The sequence below is a fragment of the Eleutherodactylus coqui genome, chromosome 6 (genome assembly GCF_035609145.1).
Source record: "Eleutherodactylus coqui strain aEleCoq1 chromosome 6, aEleCoq1.hap1, whole genome shotgun sequence".
NCBI classification, from domain to species: domain Eukaryota; kingdom Metazoa; phylum Chordata; class Amphibia; order Anura; family Eleutherodactylidae; genus Eleutherodactylus; species Eleutherodactylus coqui.
The window spans coordinates 8056432-8065721 of record NC_089842.1 but is presented as its reverse complement, the minus strand read 5'-3'; the positions used below and the strand labels follow the sequence as shown (position 1 = coordinate 8065721).

The 9290-nt window shown below is 51.3% G+C and overlaps 1 protein-coding gene across 4 annotated transcripts in view; it reads left to right on the top strand.

The window, feature by feature from the left end:
- Positions 1-3154: 3154 nt before the first annotated feature.
- Positions 3155-9290, top strand: part of NLRX1 (NLR family member X1) — a 47555-nt gene continuing 41419 nt past the window's right edge. Inside the window, exon 1 of one of the 4 annotated variants that reach the window (XM_066606117.1) lies at positions 3155-3269. The gene's annotated coding sequence lies outside the window, so the exon portion shown is untranslated. The other 3 variants (XM_066606119.1, XM_066606116.1, XM_066606120.1) reach the window with 3 other exon arrangements.

The window sequence follows — 9290 nt, the reverse complement described above, 5'->3', positions numbered from 1 at the left end:
GATTCTATTTCTCATTGCTTCTGTACAGCATTGTGGGCTATCGCCCCGCCCCTTTTAAAAAGGGTCGCTGCCTAGCCGTGCCAACCCTGTGCAGTGTGTGCCTGCAGTCCCTCGTCATGGCAGACGCACTTCTAAATAGACATGAGGGTGGTGTGGCATGAGGGCAGCTGAAGGCTGCGCAGGGACACTTTGGTGTGCGCTGTGGGGGGAGGGGGGGGCGGTTGGGCAGCATGTAACCCAGGAGAAGTGGCAGCGGAGTGTCATGCAGGCGGTGATTGTGCTTTGTTGGAGGTAGTGTGGTGCTTAGCTAAGGTATGCCATGCTAATGAGGGCTTTTCAGAAGTAAAAGTTGTTGGGAGGGGGGGGCCCACTCTTGCCGGTATTGTGGCTTAATAGTGGGACCTGTGAACTTGAGATGCAGCCCAACATGTAGCCCCTCGCCTGCCCTATCCGTTTCTGTGTCGTTCCCATCACTTTCTTGAATTGCCCAGATTTTCACACATGAAAACCTTAGCGAGCATCGGCGAAATACAAAAATGCTCGGGTCGCCCATTGACTTCAATGGGGTTCGTTATTCGAAACGAACCCTCGAGCATCGCGGGAAGTTCGTTCCGAGTAACGAGCACCCGAATATTTTGGTGTTCGCTCATCTCTATTTATTTGCCTTTGCAGCAGCTAACTGGCATTGGTTTCTCCAGTTTAGTCTATTATCCACTAGTACCCCCAGATCCTTTTCCATCTCACTTTTCCCTAGCAGTACCCCATTTAGTGTATATTGGTAACATCCATTCTTGCTGCCCATGTGCAGAACCTTACATTTTTCAACATTGAACTTCATTTGCCATTTTCCTGCCTGTAAGCAGATAACAGGGGGAGGGGCTCCTTCCGTCACCCTCCGGCAACCCGCAATGTGATTACAAGGTTCCAATGGGTTCCCGTGGCAGCCGGAAGCCTGACAGAAGCCGCCATGTCTGTCCGGTAACTCCACCTATTAGACCAGTGTTTCTCAACTCCAGTCCTCAGGGACCCCCCAATAGGTCATGTTTTCAGGATATCCTATAGTAAGAACACCTGTGGCAATGTCTCAGGCACCGACAATAATTACATCACCTGTGCAACACTGAGGAAATCCTGAAAACATGAGCTGCTGGGGGTCCCTGAGGACTGGAGTTGAGAAACACTGTATTAGACCCCGCCTCCAGCTCTAATAAGCTGCTGTCATTCACACGTGACAAATTCAAGGCCCGCGGGTCGAATCCGGCCCTCTGCGCCATTTTAAAGTGCAGAGCAGAGGGATCATCTCTCCACTTTCCCCAGGGGACGCAGCCAGCGCTTGGCAGAGGAGGCGGCGCCAGTACAGGGCATGGGTGCCATCTTGGATTCTTAGCTGTGGCACACCTCCACCGCTCTGTTCAGCAGCTCACAGGTGGCGGCTCAGCTCTGACGGCCCGACCCAGGCACCTTAGCGACCCGCTGAGGTAGGAAGCTCTGTGCTAGAGAGGTGGAAGGGGCTAAACCCATCGTAGTGCGGAGAGCGCCGCCGCCGTGTACGGAGGAGGTACATTTAGGGCTCATTCACACGACTGATGCAGTTTATTTGGACCTTCTTGCGGGTTTTTTTGCGCAGTTATTCAGTGTTTTTCACATGTGCAAAAGTAAAACACAAGAATATCCCATAAACGTCCCCGCCTTCATGCGCAGTGAATACGCGCGAATCATGGGAACGCACTCCGTATTTATGCCGCCCCTGAATGTTAAAGGACAATTTCAGTCCGCAATACGGACCAAAACAGGATGCGCTACGAATATTTTCATCCGCATAAAATACGGAAACATGGAAACAATGGTGCTTAGGCTGTCCGTATTAGACGCAATTATGTCGGTGCGAACGAGTCCTTATAAAAGGGGCCCTTCAACCATAAGGCTGCGTTCACGCGGGCGAAAACCTCTCGGACGCAGAAAACTCGCACGATTATGAACTCTATTCTTTTGAATTATTCACATGAGCGCTGCGGCGAGGATAAAATTCGCAGCACGTTTTATCTTTTGGCGTCCCCGGAACGCATCGCCCATTGTTTTTAATGTGGCCCTAAGAGACATGGCGTGGCGCACGTGTGCCGGCGATGTGCCTGCGAGGCGAGGTCATGTTTCCTGTTGAAATCAATTGAAAACGCTTGTGATCCTCCGACACGCCTGAAACGCGGGCCTGACGATCGCAACTTCACCGATGGGATGCGAAAAATACCTCAAATAAGCGCAAAAAACACGTTGGCATGTGTGACGTGCGGCCGGGCGTCTCGTCCCGATATCACGGCTCCCGGGTGAATCCGGCCGAAGGGCTTAAACAGACGAACGCGTTTGTGGAGCTTTTTTCGTGCGTGAATGCAACGAAGCGAAGCCATTGATTTCAACGGATGCGTTCTCACCAGCGTTTCTCGCAGACATTTTCTACACGTGAGAACGGATACGCCGCGCCCGTCTTTCTGCTTATTTTGTGCGCACAATAGTGCAGAGTTTGAACTGCTAAGAGAAGTCTGTTGACTTGTTCGTGCACAAAGCGCAGTACGGCGGGCGGATTCGCGCATCACTCGTCTGTTTAGGCCATAAGCTTATGTGGCCCCTGGTGAAATGCGTTTGGCCCCCCTGACACACCAGCATGCAGTATATAAGTAGTGCGGTGTACTATGCTGGGGATGAAGAGTCCGATGTCCGGGGCAAAAAAAGTGCATTAAAAAAATGTAATTAAAGAAACAGTTTAAGCGTCACGCGGGCGACGGGCACCGGTCTGGGCATGAGGGGGGATTTTTGCGGAACAAAACAACACTTTTTTTGCGCGCATCGGGGTATTTTACTGCACTTTTTGTGCCCTGATTTTGCCTTAATTAGCCTTAATGTGTTTCAGATGTGTTCTTTTTTCTGCACAATTACGTCGAATAATAAAACATGTTTTATTTCTTGTATTTTTGGGCTCCCTGTAAAGCCGGCCTGAGGCATGAAGTAGGCCGGTCACTGAGGGGTCCAGAAGGGGTGACAGTCCTCTCAGTCCTCACAGCCGCCAGGCTGTCATGCTGTCAGACATTCACCTCCCTCATTTCCTCTTCTTTAGCGCGCCCGGCCGGCTGTTTCTCAGCTCCCCGCCCGCCCGCGTCACTCCCGCTCTCCGCTGCGGCCGCCAACCTGCAGATTTGTCCGGGCGGCGCGCATCGGGAAGTGATTGGAGCAGCAGAGAGGAGTGCGTGGCGGCTCGGCGGGGAGGAGGAGGAGGTCAGGTAGGTCTGGTAAATATATAACTTCTGTCCGGGAGGCTGGAGCTCCTCTGCGGCCGGCACTTTCTCCTCACGACTGCTCCTTGCTGGGTTTTGTGCTTCCACCAGTTGCCTGACAGGTAGTCAGGTGTAGCAGAGCCGTGAGGTGTAGCAGAGCCGTGAGGTGTAGCAGAGCCGTGAGGTGTAGCAGAGCCGTGAGGTGTAGTAGAGTGGAGGCTGTTATTTGGCAGTACTTTTTGTTTTGCAGTTGGGCTCTGCTGCATCTGTGAAGGTCACGGTGCCCGCCGCTATCTGGCGCTCTGTCCTCTACTTGTGGAGGGGCCACACAGATGTCCGCTATTAGGACGCGCCACCTTCCAGATAGACACTTAACCCCTTCACGTCCCCGCTGGTTTTGTTGCTTTTCCTCCTCGCGGTTCTGTACGGTTTTCTGGGCGGATTATTTGTGTTTAAGAGATATTTTCAAAAATGTTTAAGTTGAAACGGGAAAAAATGTGATTCTGCCGCTGTTTTATTTTCACAGCGTTCGCGGTAAAATGCCACATTAGATGCGTTTGCATCGGAGGTTCCATTCAGAGCGCAGAGTCAGCATAAAATCCTGGAGGGACGAGCGCCGCGTGCGGGAAAAACGGAAGACGGACCGACGCTTTTCTAGTCAGCGGGTCCGCTTGGTGCCAGCAGAGCCAGCGATGGGAATGGGGCGCAGCTGCGGGCGCCGGCGTGAGCGCACCGCGTCTTTAGGCCGCGGTCACACTGCGTTTTGTTACAATATTCCGTCTTGTAAATCTTGTATTTGGCGCAGGGTTCGGCTGCTCCCGCGTGTTTTTGTTCGTGTGAGTACAATGTATGTTTGCAGAAGGGCGGTGGATATGCCGTGCGATCCCGCAGCGAGGACCCGGGTTTATTACGTATCTGCGCCAGCCCCGTCACTTCAGTGGCCGCTGGGTGACGCACCAAGATGGCGCTGCGGATGTTTTCACGCAATCGAACAACGTGTGAAAAAATAAACAGATCAGAATGAGCCCAATAAAACCAACGGGTTCTTTTCACTGCGTATTAGAAGCGTGCGAATAAACTGCGCCAATGTGCGGCGTAAACAAGCGCTTAGTGCGGTATTGCTGTAACCGTATGGCCGCAGTGGATGGGCTCATTCGCACATTTGCGTAGCGTATAACGCAGTGAATAGCGCGCATTGATCTCAGTGCGTTTGTTCACATGTACCGTACGTATTTTTTCATGTGATGTTTGATCGTATGAACAATTGCGCAGCGAGCGCTACGTTGGGGCGAATCACGCACTGCAATACCCCACTGAAGTGAACGGGCCGGCGCAAATACACGGGGAATGCGGAGGAAACCTGCATACTGTGTAAACGAGGCCTGAAGGGGGCGCTCAGGAGTAGCAGAAATGGCGCTGATTTCCCGCAGCTGACTATGGTGAAAAGAGTGAAATCGGCTGTGAAAAGCCAAGATGGGAAGACTCCTTAAACAAGGTATTGCGGTGTATTGTCTCACCCGCTCGCACAGGACAGAATATGCGCAGGGCGCTGCGGAATACTCAGGCGGGTGGAAAATCTACATCAATCCGCACAAAGATCTGTGGATTTTGCTGCAGGTCACCCCCCCCCCCATGTGAAGGTGTCCTTGGGGGTTAAAGAGACGAACGAATACGTAAATACACGCGCCGAGACTTCAATGGCAGCTTACTACGTAACACACAACATTTGAGCAGCTCCTAGGAATTGTGCATGAGAAACACGCTGGTGAAATCAATGGCTTCGCTTTGTCACGGTATAGAATCACAGAACGGTAGAGGTGGAAGGGACCTCCAGGGTCATCGGGACCTCCAGGGTCATCGGGTCCAACCCCCTGCTCAGTGCAGGATCACTAAATCATCCCAGACAGATATTTGTCCAGCCTCTGAACACTTCCATTGAAGGAGAACTCACCACCTCCTGTGGCAACCTGTTCCACTCATTTATCCCCCCCACTGTCTAATATCTAATCTGTGTCTCCTCCCTTTCAGTTTCATCCCATTGCTTCTAGTCTTTCCTTGTACAGATGAGAATAGGGCTGACCCCCTGCACTGTGACAGCCCTTCAGATATTTGTAGACCGCTATTAAGTCTCCTCTCAGCCTTCTCTTCTGCTAAACATTCCCAGATCCTTTACCCGTTCCTCATAGGACATGATTTGCAGACCACTCACCATCTTGGTAACTCATCTCTGAACTTGCTCCAGTTTGTCTATGTCTTTTATAAAGTGGGGTGCCCAGAACTGGACCCAGTATTCCAGATGAGGTCTGACTAAGGCCATGATTTTTACACGCTCGAGAACCTGTGCCAACCTGTTAGTCTGTTTCAGCCCTCGGGCTCTTCTATTAGACTCGCCCATTAGTTTCTATGGGTATATAAAAATGGCATGTACGGCCTCGTATCCACGGGCGGGCGGACTCTGCATGCGGGAGCCCATAGCGGAATCCCATCCTGCACGCAGCTGAGAACGCTGTTTTATCCGTGCGGATGCCATGTGGGTCTGCTGCGTCCTGACCAGATCTTTTTTCTTCCTCGCGGCGGATGTGTGCGGGCGCGCCGGCCGTTGCACATGTGCAGTAGGAGGCTTCTTTTTTCAAACACCTGCTTTCCCGCGGGATCCACGGCTCGTCCGCAGGGTCAGCTGCAGGCGGGCCGCAGATCGGATGGCTTCTATTGACTCCAATCACATCTGCATGCTTTAATGCATTTGCGTACGGCCCGTGTATCCCTATGGGCAGCTTGATTTGCGGACCTTCCGCGCGGGCGACATGAGGCCTAAATGTGCGTTTCATGCGAATGCAATGTGATTTCATTAGTTTTTTTTTACTATTTGCACAACACGGATTCTTCGCTCGCCGCCGCGGATCAGTGGTTTACAGGTGTGATATCTGCAAAATTCTCAGACCAATATCCTACTGGACGTGTAAATATGGTCTCAGGTCAGATTTCGGATGTGATATCGTCTGCACTCGCTGCTACGACAACTCGCCTCGTGGAGGGCTGATTGGGTGACAGGGGGAGTCCTCTCCGTCCAACCACTTAAGTGCCTTAATCAGCATTGACTGCGGCATCTAAGGCGTTGAATGGCCGGGATCTGAGTTAGTTCCGATCTTGGCTGCTGCAGGTGGATGTCGTCTGTATAACACAGCCAGCATGTGTGCAGCCCCTGAGCCACCTTCCATACATGTGCAGCCGATGTCAGACAGGGGTCATAATAATTGCACACGCGAGGCAACTTGAGGGTCCCCGTTGTAAACTTGTGCAGGAGACTCAGTGCGTTCGTTTGTGCAGACACAGCGCCAATCCACAGGTAGGTCATTCTGCTGTGATGGACCTACCATGTAGTGGGCACCTGATGGTCAGCGTTGACCGAAGCCCACACAGTGAGGAGCACATCGCTGGCGGCTGTGTGACACCAGCCTATCTTGTGTGGAGCAGCACTGTGATCAATGGGAAGCACTTAGTAGTTTGGCAGCTGCGGTGCCACGTGAGTCACTCGCTCCGTCTTGGGACGTGTCCAGCTCCACCTCCTTGTGAAAGCCAAGATGCAGCTAAAATATGTTGTCTCATCAGAAGAATCCGACTATGAGGAGAGCGGCTGGCGGTGAGCAAGGTGATGAGTGGGTTAATTATCGTTACATATTTATATCTGCATCCGCCGGCTCCGTTGGAGCGGTTTCCCCTTTTTGGACTGAGGAGGAAACCACTGCAGCGTGTGGCGTCTCCGAGGACCTTCGTGTGAGTAGACTGCGGGGAGAATGTGCTGCAAGTGTCCCGAGAAACAAGGGACCCTTTACACGGGGTGGGACTAGTCTGCGCGGACCTTTCTGCAGCGCAGTGTCGTTCCTATGGAATTCCGCATCTGTTAACATCCGCCCATTTTACTTAGAAAACGCACAATTAAATTCCACAGCGGAGAAGCTGCTGCAGACTTAAGGACGTCTTGTGGAATTATTGCTGCGGGTTTCTAACGGAAGATGGAATTCTGCAATAAACTGTGCGGAGAAAAACACAAGAGGTTCTGCCGGACGCGTTCTTCACCTTCACGCACAGCAAATTCTACAATCTGCATTCACTAACAGCAGAAAAGTTCCCCTGCGGATTCGGGTCGTGTTGCGGATTCTCAGATCCTCGCCCCCATTTGTTACGGAAATTTCATAAAGATTTTGGTGCTGATTTTTGGGGTGGAAACACGATGGAAGGCCGCGTTCACATGGGGCGGAGTTAGCGCACATTTTGCGCACAGAAGACCTGCAGCATTTACAGCAGCAGTAATGTGTCTGAAATTTTCAAAATCTCATTCGCACGCTGCGGAACAAATCCACGCTAAATCGGTGACTTGTGAGGCGGAATTAGAATTTTCAGCATGTCCATTTTAGCGGCGGGTTTTTTGCAGCGAACTTTAATGGAGAGGCCAACATCCGCAGGAAATCCGAAGCCGTAGTTGTGGATTTGGAGAGCAGATTTCCGCACAGATAGTTCGTAGGAAAATGCGCCACAGCCGCTGTGGGTTTTACCCGTGAAAATTGTGGATTGGTTGAAGCAAATCTCCGCTGCTGTGAATGTATTTGCGCAAACGTTCGTCTGTCGAAGCGCTTACATTGAATTGCTGCAGGTGTAAAATCCACAACGCAGGTTGGCTTATACTGCAGATGTTTTTCCGAAGCCGCGGATTAGATTTCTTGACGTGCCGTCCGCATTCCTTGCGCTGCAACATCCTCAGCCATTTCCAAAATCCACAGCATTTCGGCGAGGCGTGAACACGCTTTAAGGACTAGCTTTACAGGTTTTCAGCTGCAAATTGATTTATTTGGCTGCTGGTTTCATTTTTTTTTTTTTTGCGCGGCGCGTGGAGTTTAGTTACTTTACTGCTGCTGTAAACACTGCGGATTTTCAAAATCTGGCAGGAAAAAATCTGTAGTGTTTCATTCATTCGGTAAATCCAGGAGGTTCTCCGTGCGCCGGACATGTATGTAGACTGCGGCACGCCTGAAGGATGCCTTCAGCAGAGGTATACAGTGTATCAAGACAAGGCTAAATAGGTCAGCACTTCCCAATAGTCAAACCACGGCTGCAACATACAATAGAAGCAGAAACCAAGAAGTGGCAACAGCACTCATAATCCATTTACTATCAGAGGTGTACAGGCCTGTAATAATCCTCTAACCACGTTACTAATGCAAGGCTCTTGGGATATAATCTGATCAAATCATATTGGCCCATCTACCAAGCTTTCATATAAATGGTATCCTACCCTCCCTGGTCTTATTTGTAGGCTTAGTCCCAAGAGAGGAGCATTCTGAGAGGTAGGTACTAGAGATGAGCGAGCGTACTCGGAAAAGCACTACTCGCTCGAGTAATTTGCTTTATCCGAGTATCGCTGTGCTCGTCCCTGAAGATTCGGGTGCCGGCACGGAGCGGGGAGCTGCAGGGGAGAGCGGGGAGGAACGGAGGGGAGATCTTTCTCTCCCTCTCTCCCACCCGCTCTCCCCTGCTCCCCGCTGCGACTCACCTGTCAGCCGCAGCGGCATCCGAATCTTCAGGGACGAGCACAGCGATACTCGGATAAAGCCAATTACTCGAGCGAGTAGTGCTTTTCCGAGTACGCTCGCTCATCTCTAGTAGGTACCCATCTTTCCCAGGTTAAGATCAAACCACCTGGTATTAGCATTAGGACCCATCTGAACGCTCGGTCGCCCGGACGTTGGTAGATGGGCCAATATGATTTGATCAGATTATATCCCAAGAGCCTTGCATCATTAATGTGGTTAGAGGATTATTACAGGCCTGTACACCTCTGATAGTAAATGTATTATGCGTGATGTTGCCACTTCTTGGTTTCTGCTTCTAAGGTATACAGTGTATCATCTGACAGACGCCTCGGATACAATGTAACAGCTCCAGAACTTGATGTGTTCTTCATCTCCTCTCGTGGGGCTACGTTTATTCCGGCACGGAGTCGCAGGTCGGCTCGGTGGAACTTGTTGCGCT